The 19,487-nt window shown below is 45.2% G+C and overlaps 1 long non-coding RNA gene across 1 annotated transcript; it reads left to right on the forward strand.

Annotated features, from left to right (window-relative positions):
* The first annotated feature begins 992 nt into the window (after positions 1-992).
* Positions 993-13,788, forward strand: LOC121049703. Its single transcript, XR_005801106.1, has 4 exons — positions 993-1,013; positions 13,279-13,323; positions 13,548-13,599; positions 13,750-13,788. It is a non-coding gene; the product is annotated as an uncharacterized LOC121049703 (long non-coding RNA).
* The last annotated feature ends 5,699 nt before the right edge of the window (positions 13,789-19,487 follow it).

The following is a 19,487-nucleotide window of genomic DNA, read 5'->3' on the forward strand; positions in this document are numbered from 1 at the left end:
AGCACGCTACTGTACTATATGGACAAGCTTGCATGGTTTTGAATTTTTTGATGGTTGGTTTCAATGACACATGACACATGCATGTAGCGTAATTATCAACATGCATTTAAGAATGAAAAGCATGTGGCCGACAGAGGCATAAGGTGAAAGCATCATATTCTTCATTCATTGCCATGCTTAGTTGATCACAAAGTAAACATGCATACGTCTCTATAGTTATATGATGTCGTGGGCTTGTAAGTGTCGTGCACTTAGAGGCATGCAGGGACAAGCTATAGGATATAATGCAGCGCATTTTAAATATACTAAAGCTCAGTTGCCCCATTCCCTGTTCATCACTGTACACAAAGTGGAGTGACGGTTTTGCCCTTGTTATTTTGCTGAATGACAGTGTTGCCTGAGAAGTTCGGCTATAATTCTGGGTTCTTCTTTTTGGAAGTATCTGTTTTCACTATCTCCACACCGACATCGGTTCTTGCAGACTGTCAAGGTGGTTTTCGGTTCAATTTTCAGTCTATGTTGGGTTTCTGTTTGATTACACTTAACAAAACCTGTTTTTGCTTTCCGATTTTGTTGAAACAGAAGAAGAGGAGGAGGAGGAGGAAGAAGAAGAAGAGGGAGACGGGAAGAAGTTGTCGCTCGATTCGAACAAATCATCCCAAGTATTCTACGATGGGTTCGAATTTGTTTGATTTATTTTTTTTGTCTGTCTCTCAGCTTTTCCATCATCATACATCACCGTTTTGGTCTTTCCTGTTCAAGAACCAATCTACGTAGTTTTCAATTTATCTGGGTTTGGGTTTTGTAGGGGTATTGTTCCTGCTGCAGTTTGGGGTTTGAGTGATTGATTTGAGGATGTTGAAGGTGAGTTTTTGATTTTGGGTAATTTCAGAACAATTGAAAAGAGAGAAATTCGCATTATTACCTGAAAACAGAGTAATCTGAAAATAGGTTGAAGTTTGGATCTTGGTTGTAATCTGAAAACAGAGTTGTGCCAAAAACAAGTAAAACAGGTTTGATCTCTAATGAAAGTCTTTCACTACTATTACAGTTCAATTGCTTTTGGAGTCATTTCTGTTAAGAAGGTGAGCCTCTGTCTATTTATATTCAAATATGTAATATAGTAATAGTGCCCTATGTACTATTACTGATACTCAAATACATCCAAAACTCTTTCCTTCTGAAATTTGAACCTTAAGTACAGAACTGCTATATTCATCCATTGTTATTCAGTTTTTCTTGCATTAGTAAAGACTTGGGGGGAGAGACTGAGAAAAAAGACATAAACGATTAGCATCAAAGTGATCAAAGGAAAAAAATATTGGACATACAATATGCGGGTTCTGACCACTAATAGGAATGAAGTTGCCATTACTTGAAGACAAGCTTAATTATTTGAATGATGTACTTGAGTATCAGTAATAATACATAATATATGTACATACTAGGGAGTCATCTAGGTTTAGCACTAGCGGCTGAGCCCCATCGGTACTCCCAGGTACTACGCCATGGGCCGGGTTCACGACCCACCATGGCGGGCCTCACATGAGATGCCACCCCGGGCACCTAGGGCCCGAGGCAAGGCCATATCAGCCCATCTATACACAACAAAAGGGCTGATATGGCACCAGAAGAACCTGTGTCCCACATCGAGGATAGGGGAGATTCCTTTCCTATGCTCGAATATAAAGACATTAGCACAACCACCTTTAAGAGGTAACAACTCCTTTGTCCACTATTTACTTGGCATACACCTATTAGTTTCTCACTTAGGCATCGGAGAGGTGTAAACCGTCCGGTACGGTTTACCCCTCTAACGTCGTGTTCTTGATACAGGATTTAGGAGTTGGATCGGTACCCCAGACGGTACAGCATTCTGTGTGAGGTACCCGGAGAAAGCCACCAGAAACATTGGCGCGCCAGATAGGGGGAGAAATCCATGAATGAGGCAGAAGTGACAGGAGAGGGTCGAAGTGTCGCCCGGGCACTGATATTCTCCCCGGGAACTTCATCAGCAGAAGCGCCATTTGTTCAAGAAATGCATGGTCTCGGATCCTTGGACCTGATAGTCCCGGATCAAGTGACTCCGGTATCGGAGTTGGAGTCTATGCGAGCTGAGATCGCAGCTTTAAGGGAACAATCCAAGATCGATCGGGAACAACAAGGTACCGATAGGGAAACAAATCGCCTTGCGCAGCAGAGAATGCAGGATTTGGAAGATGAAAACACAGCGGTAGCCCGAGCACTGGACAGGAGGCACCAGCACAACGAGGCACTCACCCAGGCCTTAGCTAGAGCATCTCAGCTAGCAGCAGGCATGAGCGCTGCCCCGATAGCAGGAGACCCCAGCACCGCCCCAGCACCTTCTACAGAGGGCGGTCAACGGATAATCCAGATACCGGTAGACTTATTCCCGGAAAACTTGAGGCATTTGCCACCACCATCGCTACCACAGCCAGTTCACAATGTCCCACCGGAAACCGATGCAAACACCGCATTACTCGTGCAAATGAGCAACTCTTTGCATGCCCTGCAGGCAAGGGTAGAAGACACAGAAAATAGAGACACCTGGAGAGCTATGACCACTTACGAAGACCGCTCGGGCCCTTTCACCCAACAGGTTAGAGGAGCCATTCGAGCGAATACATCAAAACCACTGAAAATTGACTATACGGGAGTTGGAGACCCCTACCAGCATCTACAGGCTTTCCGATCGCAAACAAGCGCCAAGGGATATACGGACGAAGTGTGTTGTAATATGTTCCAGGAAACTCTGTCAGGGGAAGCTTTGAGTTGGTTCTACGAACTGTCGGTTGGTTCTGTAGGGAATTTTAAGGAGCTAGCTGACAAGTTTGTAGCTCGATTCATCTTACGCACTGATGGGATACACACACCAAAGGGCCTGTTTAAGGTCCAGCAGGGAGAAGATGAAACACTGAAGTCTTTTGTAAATCGATGGCAGGCGGCTACCGCTAAGTGTCGGGACCTTAACAAGGAACTGGCTGAATTGGCTTTTAGGAGGGGCTTGAGACGCGGAGAATTTCTCTATGGGATCAACCATAATCCTCCAGCTAACTACGACGAACTAATGGCCACTGCCATCAGACACGCCCAGGCCCAATTCTAAACATATGGGGACACCCCTAGACCAGAGCTAAGATTTTCCACACCGGCCTCGACGACTAGGGATGAGCCACGGAAGAGGGAGTGGGTCCACGTTCATGACAGGTCACCCCATATCTCGAACAAAAGAAGCAAAGAGTCCTCGTCCAGGTCTAACAGTAACGGGACCACCCACCCTCACCGGGAGCCGAGGACACAGCAGGCCCCACGGACACCACCACCACCCCGATATGAAGTATTCACAATCCTAAACGCTTCATACGAGACCATTTGGAACGAAAACAAGGACGAGATACCGGGACCACCCCCAAGGAAATTCCCGAAGAGTAAACTTACCCAGCAGGATACCGGAAAATTCTGCACTTATCATGAGGATGCCGGGCATAATACCAATCTCTGCGTTGCTTTAAAAAATACAATCGAGTCCCTCATCCAGAGGGGCAAGCTTCAACGATACCTACCTGCTAAGGAGATAGGAGCTGTAGACGTGTACGGCCAGATCTTCATGATCCACGGTGGGGGCCCAAAAGAGTTGCCCCCCCCAGAGGAAGAAACGAAACTCTAGTTTCGGCCGTCCGGAAGTTTTCAACTTCCACAAGGCCCCGCAGCAAGACGGTGGCACCGGATGGACATCGGTGACATTCCTGCAGGAGGAGGAGGCCGATCTGAGGATGCCCCATGATGATCCCTTCCTAATCACGCTCCAAATGGACCATTATATAATGTCCCGGGTGCTCGTGGACACCGGGGCCTCAGTTAGCATATTATTTCGCGATGCATACAAAGCTTTGAATAGAAGAAGAGCCAAGCTGTCACAGGATAATGAGCCCCTCATTAGTTTTTCAGGAGATATCGTCCAACCACTCGGATCAGATTACCTATCGATCACGATAGGCGAAAGTCCGAATTGCTCAACCATCCAAACAGAGTTAATCGTGGTGGACTGCGTCTCGTCCTATAATGCTATCCTCGGCCGGCCGGCACTCTGGCGTCTGAAAACCTTCATTGCAGGTCACATGCTGATGATGAAAGTACCAACCCCGACCGGCACTGCTACTATCCGGGGTGATCAGGCCGCCGCGAGGAAGTGCTACTCTTTGACTGTATCTCGCGGTAAGGGAAAGTCTGAAATGTTGCACGTAGCTACTAACCCTCTGCTGGACAGGTACGAGGATCCCAGAGCCGATCCCGACTCCGACGAAGAACGGCCCGGTGCCGTAGAAGACATTGAAGAGGTGGTCCTATCAGAGCAGTTCCCGGACAGGACTGTAAGGATTGGTACAAAGTTGTCCCCGGCTGTCAGAGAAGGATTGATCTTGTTTCTCCGCTCCAACACATCTGCATTCGCCTGGTCCTATGAGGACATGCCCGGTATACCGAAGGAGATAGCCACGCACAATCTTAGTATTGTTCCTTACTCAACACCGGTAAGACAAAAGCGAAGGGCCTTCACACACGATAAGTACCGGGCTATCCAGGTTGAGGTAAAGAAGCTGATCGCCATCAACTTTGTCAGGGAAGTAACATACCCCCGGTGGTTAGCCAATGTGGTCATGGTACCAAAGAAATCTCCGGGATCATGGCGCATGTGTGTGGACTACACAAACCTCAATCGAGCATGCCCTAAGGATAGCTTCCCGCTCCCGCGAATTGATTAATTAATCGACTCCACCGCTGGGTACCGGTTACTCAGTTTCATGGATGCGTTCAGTGGGTACAACCAAATTCGAATGAACCCGGCAGACGAGGAGCACACTGCCTTTACCACAGATAAAGGTCTCTATTGCTACCAGGTCATGCCTTTCTGGTTAAAGAATGCAGGCGCCACTTATCAGCGACTTGTCAACTCCATGTTTGCGGAAGTCATCGGTACTATCATGGAGGTATACGTGGACGATATGCTGGTAAAAAGTTTAACCCCGGAGGATCATGTAGCCAACTTGTCAATCGTCTTCACCATCATATTGCGCAATGGGATGCGGCTTAACCCACAGAAGTGCATCTTCGGGGTCGAAGTAGGAAAGTTTCTCGGGTACAACGTTAGCCACAGGGGAATTGAGGCCAATCCGGAGAAGGTGCAGGCTATATTAGACATGGTGTCCCCAACCTACCGAAACGAGGTCCAATCTCTTATAGGCAAGGTGGCCGCCCTGTCAAGATTCATCTCCAGGCTGACAGACAAGTGTACTCCTTTTTTCAAATTGCTAAAAACCTAGCACGTCGAGGTAATATCCTGGACAACGGAGCACGAGGCTGCTTTTCTTGGCCTGAAGGCGTACTTATCACAGGTACCTCTACTCTACAAACCGGTTCCCGGAGAAATGTTCTACATATATCTGGCGGCATCATCAACAGCTGTGAGCTCAGTTCTAATTAGGAAGGACTCCGATTGCGAGTAACCAGTGTACTATGCTGGAAAAGGGTACACTGGTGCAGAATCCAGGTACCCAGACACTGAAAAAGTGGCACTAGCTTTCCTGGTATCAGCCCGGAAGCTCAGACATTACTTCCAAGCACACTCAATCACCGTTTACACTAATCACCCATTGAGGCAGGTTTTGCAGAAACTAGAGACATCGGGCAGGTTAATTAAATGGGCCATCGAGCTAGGGGAGTTTGATATCAAGTACCAGCCCCGGACAACTATTAAGGGCCAGGCAGCAGCAGATTTTATTTCCGAGGCAATTCCCTCCCATAACCCACCCCTGGAATCACCTGAACTGCTAACCCCAGTTCCACCTCCCCCAGGCACTTGGCGATTATACGTTGACGGTGCCACCAACAAGAAAACCAGTGGAGCCGGTATCCTGCTAATTAGCCCGGACGATCATGTATACGAATACGCCCTCAAATTTGCCTTCAAAGCATCCAACAATGCCGCAGAGTACGAAGCACTCATAGCAGGTCTGCAGATCGCCCAGGAACTAGGGGTACAACACCTTAGTATCTTCAGTGATTCTCAGTTAGTCGTAAAACAGGTCAGCGGTAACTTCGAGGCAAAAGAGCCCCACATGTCCTCCTACAAGGCCTTGGCCCGGGCATTAGTTCAGAGGTTTACCTCCTACATTTTTACCCAAATACCGAGGGCAAAAAACGACAAGGCAAACGCCCTCACTAAGCTTGCATCAACTTCTCCAAGCCCTACCTATGGGGCCACTAAGGTCGAAATACTCGCGGGGCCTAGCACTTCTAAGGCGGTGTCAGAAATATTTGCGGTAGATCACACAGCTTCATGGATGGACCCAATTTTGAAATACATGGTCGACGGCCTAGCACCGGATGATAAGGACGAGGCCTGAAGACTACAGCTAAGGTCAGCTCGATACACGATCATGAATGGTAAACTGTACAGAAGAGGGCATTGGTTTCCAAACCTGAAGTGTGTAACACCAGAGGAAGGTCACAAAATAATGAGGGACATTCACGCTGGTGTATGTGGTAACCACGCTGGAGCCCGATCTCTTGCACACAAGACCCTAAGGGCAGGATATTTTTGGCCAACCATGTCGGCCCTGGCCAAACAATATCCAGTTCGTGCCACAAATGCCAAATGTATGCAAATATCCCAAGGGCACCGCCCATCGCCCTTTCCATTCTCCTTGCACCATGGCCGTTCTGTCAGTGGGGTTTGGACTTGATTGGTAAACTTCCCACAGCGGTGGGACAGTTCAAATACGCCATCGTTGCCGTGGACTACCAAACAAAGTGGGTAGAGGCAGAACCTCTCGTCGCCATCACCACGGAAAAGGTCAAAAGTTTCCTATGGAAGAACATCTACTGTAGGTTTGGAGTCCCGGATACCATAGTCACGGACAATGGTACCCAGTTTGACAATGATGAGTTGAGGGCTTACACACAGCGCCTGGGCACTAAGATCCTCTATGCTTCCCCTGCTCACCCCCAGACCAACGGTCAAGTCGAAGCTGTCAACAAGATCATCAAGAAAATACTGAAGAAAAAGCTTGACTAAGCCAAGGGTCTTTGGGCTGCTAAACTCCCGGAGGTATTATGGGCTATCAGAACCACGGCAACGGAGGCCACCGGAGAGACTCCTTTCTGCATGGCTTTTGGATCAGAAGCAGTACTCCCTATTGAAACACAAATCCAGAGTCCCGGATCGAATACTTCGATGCGGGTACCAACTCGGAAGGCCTACACCTCGATGTTGATTTACTCGAGGAACGAAGAGATGTGGCACACATGCATAACTTGGCAAACAAGCGGAGGATAGCTCGTTACTACGATGCCAAGGTACAGTCCCGGACTTTGATGTTGGGGGACTGGGTCATGAAGCAAGTCTACCCAGAGCCCTGGGGACTGGATCCGTCCTGGACAGGCCCTTATGAGATCATTGAAGAGGTAGGCCCCGCAACCTTTTTTATCCGGGACATGAACGGGGTCGTTTCCAAGCATCCATGGAATACCCAGCGCCTGCGGTACTATTACAAGTAGCTCCGGGAGCATCTTGTCCTAACTTTTGCTTTTTGAACATACAGCTATGGCAAGCTACCCATCGGGTACTCATTCTGTATTTAACCACCATGTGGTATTTGAATGGAAAAATGAATTATTCAGACCATTTCTAGCATTTTTTTTACCTACCCTGGACATTCCCGGACATAGCTATTGTCAGTTATTCTATTCCGGTAATAAGTGATGCAAACAAATGCTTAAGGTACGAAAATCCTAGAAATTTTAATTCCTTTCTAATTCCCATTCAAATTCATGATGTTTCCATTCACAAAAAGCTTGGACTACCAAACAGAATTAGACATTGTTCAAACGGATAATTTCAAAAAAAAAAAAAAAAAGGGGGATAATCATATTTACAACCGCTCGCCACCGGTACTCTGGGACCCACCTGCACCAGACTTGACCGCCGCCTCCCGATCTTTCTTCTTTTTCTCCTAGAGACCCCGCCTGAATTTAGCTTCATCTAAATACCCGGCCACCACCCACTCCTTAAACTTCATAACGACAGCTTTATCTTGGGCAGCAGTGAGCATAGCGATGAGCTCTTCTGAGGACTTGTACTCCTCCACGGCCTCGTGCCTCTCTGCGGGAAGGCGATCCTCCAGGTGGTCTGCTTTCTCCTTCCATGAGATGGCAGACTCTGCGGCTTTTTTCTCAGAGTCCTGAGCGTTCTTCACCTCTTCCCGCGCCTTGGAGACTTCACCCTCCAGCTCCGCGATCCGCTGCTTGGCGGAAGCCATCTCAGCCTTCAACGAGTCCCGCTCATTCTCCAGCTTGGCCTTCTCGCCATGAAGATACTTCACCTGCCCGGAGAGATTACTAACCTCCTCCTTCAGATGAGTATCTTCCTCGCTGGCGTCAATAGCGTACACATTGAAGAGTGCCTGCAGATACACCGATTAAAATGGGTATAACAATAAAAATCGATTGCAGAAAGGCAAGACGTACCCGCATCATGGATTCCCGGGGAAGACGGCGATTCTCTTGGGGCGTATTGTCTTTGACCCGAACCCGGTCAAGGTCAATATCCTTCAGGTCACCAAGCATGGACCGCACGAACTTTTCATCGGCAACCCCGTACTCACTCAACAGCTGCTTGATGGGCTTCTTGGGGATTACCGGAACTGCAGGAGACAACAGGGCAAGCGATGGCGACGACTCCGGTCCCGGGTGATCCTTCTTCTGCCTCTTCGCACCAAAACCCTGAACATCCCGGCCAGTATACGTCACCTTCTTATCACTTCGATGCCGGTACCTATGGGATCTCTTCTTCTCACCCGGCAGCAATGCCTCGTCGCTCCCAGTAGAGCGAGAGGAAATAGGCACGGGGGCCGGTACCTTTCCCGTCCCGATGTCATCTATAGTGATAACGTCGGCCATAGAGGGCTGCACGACGTGGGTCACGGGAGCGTCGGGATCGGGTTCACCATATCCCTCATCGGTGATCTCCAGAAGGGTTTCTTCAACTGACCGACTTGTACCTTTCGACCCTAGGTCGACATCGACGTGAAGGGCGTCTTCCCCCTGGCCCATCAGCATATCCATCAACTGCGCATCATCCATTCTGTCCTCCTCTTTGCCTTTCCGGGGTTTCCTCTTCAGCACTTTCACTGCAATCAGTTCCAAGGTTAGTTGAAGCTAGAAAGGACGAGCGACACAGAAAAAATATATATAGTGATATTTTAAACCCTTACCGGGGAGCCACCCTAGCCCTAGCCTATAAAGTAGAGAATGCCGGATGAATCTATAAGAGCTCCTCTCCTGCTCTGACCAAACAGCGTATACCCGGGCTATCGTCTTCCTTTCTACTTCGGATAGAGTATAGGATTGGTCCCCGATTGCTTGGAAGGTACCGGTCAGATGCCACTTCCTATTTTTAATTTGCCATCGCCCCCTAGCTAGGAATACCTTGTTCCTCCACCTTTTGCTCATCAAAGAGGGCATGTCGGTAACTAGTGGTTCGTAGTCCCTAGTGGCAAATGTAACTGTACCCGCACAGGACTGCTTCCTCGAGTATAGTACCCGGTGTACCGCGCGGAATTCATTTATGGAGGGCCACCCTTGTTGGTACAAGTCCCACATGGCCATCATATTGTATACTTGGCGAATGGAGTTCGGGGTCAGCTGCCCCTGTGACAGGTTCAGCATCCACAGCAGATACTGTAGGCACCGGGGCAGCGGTAGCGATAACCCTTGGTGAAGCTGATTCTCGTGCAGCGCCACCCACCCCGGGGCAGGATTCGCGGCCATCTATCCATCCCTGAGAGGCCTAAGCTCCACCGCATCCGGTATTCCCCACTTCAGTCGCAAATCGACTATCTCCTTCATCGTCATACTTCTCCCGGGTTCGTCGCATACGGTCCCATCCGCAAGTGTATACCTCGGCTTCGGTATGCCCTTAGGAATTACCATCGTGACTACCGAGGCCTCCGCAGATCCACCCTCGTTTTCACCCTCGTCGGATTCCTCACTGCTCTCCGAGAACACCCCAATCAAGGATCCCATGTTCTCTGCTAATTGATCTACTCGGCCTAAGTACCGATCGATATCCACTTCAGCTTGCTTGGCAGAAGACTGGTACGACCATCCCGTATCCCCACCCCTGGCTTCTGATTCCATCCTAATTACGGTACCGGGGACCTCAAATCTCGCTATGTCTAGAACCAGAAGCACAAGGGTTAGCCTAACCAAAACCCAGAAATCCCCAGAAAACCCAGAAATTCAAACAAAACCCAGAAAATCAAGCAAAACCCAGAAATTCAAACAAAACCCAGAAATTCAAACAAAACCCAGAAAATCAAGCAAAACCCAGAAAACCCAGAAATACAAGCAGAACCAAGACCATTTTTTTTCTTTTCAAAAAGCACGGATTACTCCCCACTTCAAACAAACCCAGAAATCTAAAACAAAAATTAACCCCACACTAGTATTGTTCGCGTTCTGTTTTTTATGCGAACAAAAGGACCAAACATAAACAGAAAACATCCATGGCAAAAGCAAAATCATGCAAACAAGAGCGAGAGATCTAACCTCTTCTTCGGCAGACGATCAATCTATCACTCCACAAGCACGCACACTTCTCCCTTGGCTTTCCCCTTTTTCACCGCTCCGAATATTGGAAGTCTTCTGAGTTTGTTTTCACGAAAGTGAGGGAAAACAATCGGTTTCCCTCTTAAATTCAATCTTCAATGCATCAAGGCCGTCGAAACCGAAAAGCCCTCAACCATAGGATCGCTACACGTGTCCCACGCCTCTTCTCATTTCTCGAGCTTTGGAAGCAGAAAGGACGGGCATTTATTGCACAACAGCCTGCCTCACGTGGCCGACATGCACCGCCTACCCTATTGGGTACCGGAGGGTCAAATTTTTCTACCCCATCGGGTATCAGAGCCAAGCTCTCTCTTTACCCCATTGGGTACCGGAGGCTCAAATTCTCTACCCCATCGGGTATCAACGCCAAGCTCTCTCTCTACCCCATTGGGTAACGGAGGCTCAAATTTCTCTACCCCATCGGGTATCAAAGCCAAGCTCTCTCTCTCTACCCCATTGGGTACCGGAGGCTCAAATTTTTCTACCCCATCGGGTATTAGAGCCAAGCTCTCTCTCTACCCCATTGGGTACCGGAGGCTCAAATTTTTCTACCCCATCGGGTATCAGAGCCAAGCTCTCTCTGTACCCCATTGCGTACCGAAGGCTCAAATTCTCTACCCCATCGGGTATCAACGCCAAGCTCTCTCTCTACCCCATTGGGTACCGGAGGCTCAAATTTCTCTACCCCATCGGGTATCAGAGCCAAGCTCTCTCTCTCTACCCCATTGGGTACCGGAGGCTCAAATTTTTTTTACCCCATCGGGTATCAGAGCCAAGCTCTCTCTCTACCCCATTGGGTACCGGAGGCTCAAATTTTTCTACCCCGTCGGGTATCAGAGCCAAGCTCTCTCTTTACCCCATTGGGTACCAAAAGCTCTCTCTCTACCCCATTGGATACCGGAGGCTCAAAATTTTCTACCCCATCGGGTATCAGAGCCAATCTCTCTCTCTCTACCCCATTGGGTACCGGAGGCTCAAATTTTTCTACCCCATCGGGTATCAGAGCCAAGCTCTCTCTCTCTACCCCATTGGGTACCGGAGGCTCAAATTTTCCTACCCCAACGGGTATCAAAGCCAAGCTCTCTCTCTTTACCCCATTGGGTACCGGAGGCTCAAATTTTTCTACCCCATTGGGTATCAGAGCCAAGCTTTCTCTCTATCCCATTGGGTACCGGAGGCTCAAATTTTCCTACCCTATCGGGTATCAGAGCCAAGCTCTCTCTCTCTCTACCCCATTGGGTACCGGAGGCTCAAATTCTCTACCCCATCGGGTATCAGAGCCAAGCTCTCTCTCTACCCCATTGGGTACCGGAGGCTCAAATTTTCTACCCCATCAGGTATCAGAGCTTGCTCCGCTCTCCACCCCATCCGGTACCAGTGACTTAACCCTAATCCTGTCCCAGGGAGTAGGTGGCTTACCTACAGCGTAGCCCGCTCAAGATTTCTCTCATGAGGGAACTTGGGGGACTACCTATAGGCACACTAGTGCCAAACCTTGAGACATAATAATAATAAGTCCCCACCCAAGAAACATCTTGAACGGGAACTTGGGGGACTTGTGCATACTAGGGAGTCATCTAGGTTTAGCACTAGCGGCTGAGCCCCATCGGTACTCCCAGGTACTACGCCATGGGCCGGGTTCACGACCCACCATGGCGGGCCTCACATGAGATGCCACCCCGGGCACCTAGGGCCCGGGCATGGCCATATCAGCCCATCTATACACAACAAAAGGGCTGATATGGCACCAGAAGAACCTGTGTCCCACATCGAGGATAGGGGAGATTCCTTTCCTATGCTCGAATATAAAGACATTAGCACAACCACCTTTAAGAGGTAACAACTCCTTTGTCCACTATTTACTTGGCATACACCTATTAGTTTCTCACTCAAGCATCGGAGAGGTGTAAACCGTCCGGTACGGTTTACCCTTCTAACGTCGTGTTCTTGATACAGGATTTAGGAGTTGGATCGGTACCCCAGACGGTACAGCATTCTGTGTGAGGTACCTGGAGAAAGCCACCAGAAACAATATATATATATATATTTTTTTTTTTTTTTCTAGAAACTTCGAGGTGTTTAATGGATTTAGGATGGAGGTTTAGATAAGCTAACTATACTTTCACTACTATTGTTCTTTCAATTGGATGATTTACTGTTGTTAGTTTTGAAATGATATTAATTTTTATGTTCTATATACTTTATTTGTTCTATAGTTTCAAATTTAGGTAATTGACTGCGACAGCTTCAAGGTATGAATCTAATCATGTGATGAATAATAGAATGCTGTAATTGCTTTGGTTTCTTGAGTTAGTGTAAAAATGTTCAAATGGATAAACCTAGGAAAGGATAGGTTGCTGTAATTGCTTCAGTTTTTTATTTTTTGGTGAAAAATGTAACAAAGTTTTAGTCTTTCAATTCCATTTATGATGTCAAAATGTTATAGTTTTCAAGTTATGTACCAATTTGGGTTAGTTGATGCACTTATCTGGCCCGTTTTTGTTATTTCTTTCTTTCGTTAATTGAAGCTCATCTGATTCAATTGTTCATGTGTGGAATTTGGTTTTGTAACTTCTCTGTTTATGATTGCAGAGATGGAGCTATCCCTGGTCTCACTTGAAAGAAACCTCCTTAAAGGTATACAATGTCAATTATATATCGAAGTATACATTTTCTAGATTCATGTGTAAGATAATTGGCTGATTTGAATAAAGTAATAGTAAATTAAGTTGGACAGAAATCAAGTATAGTGGGTCTGTGTCTAAAATTCTCAATTTGTTCTGACATTCTGAATTTGTTTATATTGGACAGATTTCCTATTATTCATGCCAATTATATAGGTCTGTTTTCTTCTTTGGAAGGGAGGAAGAAGCCGTGAAGAAATCAACGCTGGTCTGCGCCGAAACATTGAAGGTATTATACTCTCAATTTGTTTATATGGTGTGAAACCAAGTATTGTGAGTATGATCATAGTGTTTATTTGATTTGTTTGTGCCACTGTGATAGCTGAATTACCATCATTCAGCTAACAGATACTTTTTATGTCCCGTTTCTCTTACACAGAACGAGGCAATCCAAGGATCTTTTCTAGAAGCATACTACACCACAATAAAGACTGGTATAATAATTTGAAGTTTACTTTATCTATTCGAAATGATATGGTACTTACTGTTTCATTTGGTTTCTAATATAAATAAAACTATATGATTTATTTCTCATGGCATACCATCAGCACTGGTATATCTTTTTACTATTATTATTCTGCCTCAAAGTAAAACTGTATAATTGTACCAAAAAAAAAAAAAAACTGTATAAGATAAATGGAATAGTAGGAAATTGGCTTTTAAAAATCATGTTTAGTGTCATTTAACCCAAACAATTAAGAAAACATGTGCAGTTTCTGTTGACAATCTTTCCTGTAGTACATTATCTACTCCAAACAGTTTTAGACATATGTCTGATAATCTGGTTTACTTAGGATTGAGGAAATTATTTGTTCAATATCTTCCAAATTTATAAGTTGTTATAATTTTTTTTCGGCAAGCTTCTTTTAAATGTTTGCAATTGTTGAACTTTTTGTTTAATGGGAATGGGAATGTCGATCTAATATGTTTCACTTATGACTACAAGCATATAGCCCAAGTTTAGCTGATTAATAGACTTAGAAAAGAATATGCATATGATTCTAGAATAAACCTTAACTAGCTAGGCATTCTTCATATGTGTCCTGACCTTTACGTAGTTTTGTCCCATGCCTGAGGTCAACAAGCAATCATCTAACTGTTTCTTCATTTTCTTTTTACATTTAGCTGCCTTCTTCCTTGCCTAGCAGTTTTCGGTTTCTCAACTCTCTCTATTTACTTTCCTTGCTGCTGCCTTCATGCACTTTGGCATCCGTTGCTGGTGAGCTTTGCATTTGTTGCTTTAAAGCAGTTTCCCGTAACATGATCTCTCCTTCAAAAGAGAAGAACAGAGTGAAACTAATCCATATTAATAGTCTGTGAACTCTATCTAGCATGTTTCAGTGAAATGATCAATTTTGATTAAACATTAAAACTAATATACATTAATAGTCTCTTTGAATCTGCACTACTGGTTACAAATTTAGACCGATTGTTTTTGTATCCAGAATTAATTAAAGTTATGGTTCATCTACTATTTAGCTCACTTGAAGAATCAACTTTTATCAATTTTGATGAGATGACTGTATTTTCTTTGTTTTAAAGTGATAGGCAAGCAGAAAAACATGGAACTACATCATCATCATCAGCACCATTGTCAGCTGCTAAACAGAAAAACAATTGAATTGAAATAGCTATGTTATATAGCTTTTGTTAGACTAATCAATTTCATGCAGCTGCAACTACAACTCCAATCGGAGCCGTCACTTTTTTGAACCAACACCAGCATTTTACAAAGCTGCAACTGAAACAAACAACTGGAGTACTTTGTACAAACTGACTCCTTAAATACACTCCAGCAGCTCATTTTGATAGATTAACCTATCTCTTATATCCTTTTTGTAAAGCTGCAACTAGAATAGCTAGCCTTTTTGTGCAGCTAGCATGTTTGCATCATCTCCTTTCAAATAGACTGCAGTTAAAATCTAAGATGTATGAAAACTGTTTTCACTGTTTGAATGAAATGTGATGATTTTCCTTTTGTATGTTATTTTTCTAAATTACTCACGAGAACAAATTCCGTAGCAAAGCACAGGTATTATTTCTAATGTATATTATAATCCACTAGAGATAATGATTAAAGAAATAGACTTATCTGGTTGGTAGGTGCGTTTCCATAGATTTTAATCAGCTGAAAGCTAGTGGACTGACAAGAGTACTAAAACATCCAGCTTCGACGAGTTGACGAGGGAGCTTTGCCAGTCAAGCTTTTTCTTAGCTGGCTGCTGGGGCCTTCGTCTGCAACTGTTTGTGCTTAGTAGTATGGGTAGCGGTGTGGAGCTTTGTTCATCGGACTCTAGTCAGTGGAGCCTTAGGACATCAGCAAAGACTTGATGCTCAGCGGAGTTTAGGCAGCGGATTTTGGACAGAGGAGCCTTGGCCTGCGGAGTTATGGCCGGTGGTAGCGGAGGTTTGGCTAGCGGTGATGCTGGTTGGCAGAGTGGATCTCTGCTCTTGGTTTTGCAACTTGGCAGAGCTACTACACTTAATGCCAACATTTAGAGCCATGCCTTGAGATTTGAGCGCTGTAATTGATTGAATAGCTCGGCAATTTGATTGAAGTTGTTGGTGGCCGGTGTTTGATAAAGAAGATGACAGTTGATCATGGGTGCCCATATCAATTGCAGTTTGATGTTTTGTGGCCGGCGGTGCACAAGTTTAACTGCTGATGTTTTGGCCAGCGGAGGATCGCCAGCAGAGAAGGTTTTGGCTAGCAGTGATTGCTGCTGAAGCAAGAGGTGCTGTGCTTAGAGTTGGGCGCTGTTTAGCGGAGTAATAATCCAAGAACGGTACTCTGCTTGGCGGATGTTTCATCCGCCACAGAATTTCGAAGCCGGAAACCAAAATTAAGGACCGGTGCTTGTGGAGGTTTGCTAGCGGAAGTTGCCTAGTGGGGTTTTGGCTAGCGGTAGCGGGGCCATGCTATGTTGAGGTGATGGGATGCGCTGCACATGGTGATGCATCAAAGACTGGCGGTGATGAGCTGCTGCAGAGCGGTTGGCAGTGCAAAGCTAATGCATAGAGGTTGGTGCATGAAGTGCCGCCAACGTTGATCAGTGAAGATGATCATGTTGAGGGCGCTGACAGAGTACTTATTTCTTGCTCTTGCTACTGAACAGAGCCTTCTGCTGTGAATGAAGAGAGCAAGTTATGTTTGTTGATCTACTAGAGGGCAGTAGGACCGATCCGAAATTCCGCTATGGTTGATCGTGAAAGCAAAGCAATGAGTTTAAGAATCAAGTTGTAGTGGTGGGATGATGACCGCTTTAAGGGGTGTGCAGCGTTGACTGAGGTTAGCGGAGCTGTAGTATTAACTCAGCATGTTAGACCTGGAGCTTCACGGGATTGATTCTTGACGACGGCTTGCTTAGCGGCATAACAAGCCGAGGACAAGGCTCCTAGTTTTTGGGTGTTTTTTTTTAGTTGGAGTTGACCGACCTTATCAGCGTTAACCGGCCCATATGGGCGTTGACCTGCCCCGATGGGCGTTTACCGGCCATGATGGGCGTTGACCAAGTGTTGACTCGATGCTTACAGGTCAAAGTTCGTGGTAGGTGACAAAGCCTTTGTGTTAGCTTCCCACAGACGGTGCCAATGTTAATATTGTCTAATTAACGTTAGAGAGAGAGAGAGAGAGAGAGAGAGAGAGAGAGAGAGAGAGAGAAGGAGCGAGACACAAGAAGTATAGTACTATGTGTGTTTGGGCCTTGCGGCCCAAGAGGATTACAAAGTGTGTAATGGGATGTATGTTTAAGTGGGAGGAGGGGTCCCTTTTATAGGTAAGGGATCCCCTCTCATTTACATTTTCTTCAATGTGGGATGCAAACTCACTATTCTAGTCTTAGAAAGGCTTATTGTGGAGGCAACTTGGCAAGGCTTGGAAGGTGGCTTCTCCGCGACGTATTGGCCACTTCCGACTACCATAGGGTAGGTTGTATGTCGGGCTACGGTATGCATGTCGCGGTTGGCCCCACCATGGCTTGTGGGGCCCCATAAGAGGGTGTTACTTATGCTTGGTGAGATAGCAAACTAGCTTGGTAGTAAAGGTATCTACAAGTCCCCAAGTAAAAGGAGCTTCTTGGTTGGGGAGTTATACACATGATGTTATCAAGCATAAGTAACGTCCGAGAGGCGCCTAACCCCTACACCGTCTGTTATAATTAAAACAAAAACTAAATATATAGAATGAATACCATTGATACGCAAGTGTCATTATTCTAAAAATATTCTCTTCCTTCGCAATTGTTTTTAGCCAATTGACAAATATGAATCATAGAGTTTTTATTTTTTATTTTATTTTATTCAAAATTTGTGATGCACTTCATAACTCCATAACCATGAGAAATTAAAAAGGAAAGGAAGAACGAGTAAGGAGCATATTACATCACTTGAGATATGTAGGTGGTTTTAAATTATGCAAGAACCTAGAAATTTTTGTGGGTTTTTGGGTTGAGAACGTAGCCTCCAGCTTGGCCCTTCTTCTGTACTCCAACACAATTGCACTTGTAGTTCTCAATTAAATACTTTATTGTATGCCTGTATTTATCCCTTTGGACGAGACTGTCAATGACCCTTCATGCCATGTATAGAGTTTAGACTTTAAAGTTGGTAGTGTGGTCACCATATATTAATCATTCCTCTCCTCTCTATGTATATAGTTCCTTACCAGACAAAGATAAAAAAAATTGATGTTCAAAGGAACTGCGTGTATCATAGTAGGAGGTATAAAAAAAAAAAATACAAACAAGGACAGAATAGGAAGTTTGTTAAAAAAAGATTGGGATGAGAGGTCCAAAGAGCAAATTAGAAAGTTCAACTAAAACCACCCATATTTTAATTTTTAGCGTGAAATAACACTTCACATTTTATACACACGCCGTCTATTTGACTGTGACAAAATTTCAAGCTAAATATGTGGACAATTTGATCACATTTTTTATTGTCTTCGGTCACAATTACATGATCACATTATTTATTGACCTCATTTGAAACCTGTGGTCAATTTTCCAACAACTCTTCACTAAGGAGAGGTACAATATCTATTTTAAATTAGAGGAACCCCACTGGAACCGACCTGCGAGGCTGCGACCGAAAGAAGAAGCCAATTTTGCATACCAATTTAGACTTGGAATAGCTGACAGCTACGTTTTCTGTAATGATTAAAATAAGGAATATCCTCTATGAAATGCATGATTGATCGATTGATGAGTTAAATACTGCTTGGTATCATTCGAATAGCTCGATCACCATTTAGAAGTGCCTCGGCATTTCTTGCTTTAATGCGTATAAAAGGGTCTTTGCTTTTGTTTTTGTTTATGCATGCTGACGTACGCGTATTGGGTTCGGGATGAAGTATCCTATGTACTTATGTAGCTTCATTGTTCGCAAGTGGATTGGAATGAACCATGAAATGTGTATGGACACTATGATCAATCCTACTCTGCTTATATAGTTTCTGTTTTAAGTCATTACTTGGATGTCTTGCTGTTTATATCGGAAACGTGTTGTTATGTAGAAGGCAAGTTATGCACTGATGCTGGTGAAATCCAACAGTTCTAGATTATTAGTTGCCAATCCGCGGACTATGATCCATTACAAACAACGATTTTTGAACTCTTCTATTTAGTGGTAAATTTTGATTTACTTAAAACTTAAGAAACATACCATTTTGTGCTCCTTTTTAGCAGAAAATACAAAAGTACGTAAAAGATTGCAGTAAAAGTCTGGTGCGAAGCGTAAGAAGAACATGCAGTGGGAGCCTCCATTGGGTCAAGGCTTTCTGGGATACAGAGACAAGTGCTTGGTCTATACAGAGAGTTTTTGCGGGCAGCTGATTCAAAATCTCCAGAAGACCGACACAAGACTGAATCATTTGTATCCGATGAGATCTGCAGCAATGGGTGAGTTCCGCAGCAATGTTAAGCAAGTAGACCTCAAAAATTTCCTGTACATCGAGTACTTGCTTCGCCGTGGGAAGAAACAGCTTGATCAGCTCAAGACCTTGAATACTGTTGGATTATCAGCCCTCAACGTCAGTGTTTCTACTTTCTAAAGCAGATCATCCGGCACATTGAAGAGTTCCCCTCTATTTTTATACATACTGAGCTTGATTTATTTTTC

Source organism: Rosa chinensis, chromosome 6 (genome assembly GCF_002994745.2).
Source record: "Rosa chinensis cultivar Old Blush chromosome 6, RchiOBHm-V2, whole genome shotgun sequence".
NCBI classification, from domain to species: Eukaryota; Viridiplantae; Streptophyta; class Magnoliopsida; order Rosales; family Rosaceae; genus Rosa; species Rosa chinensis.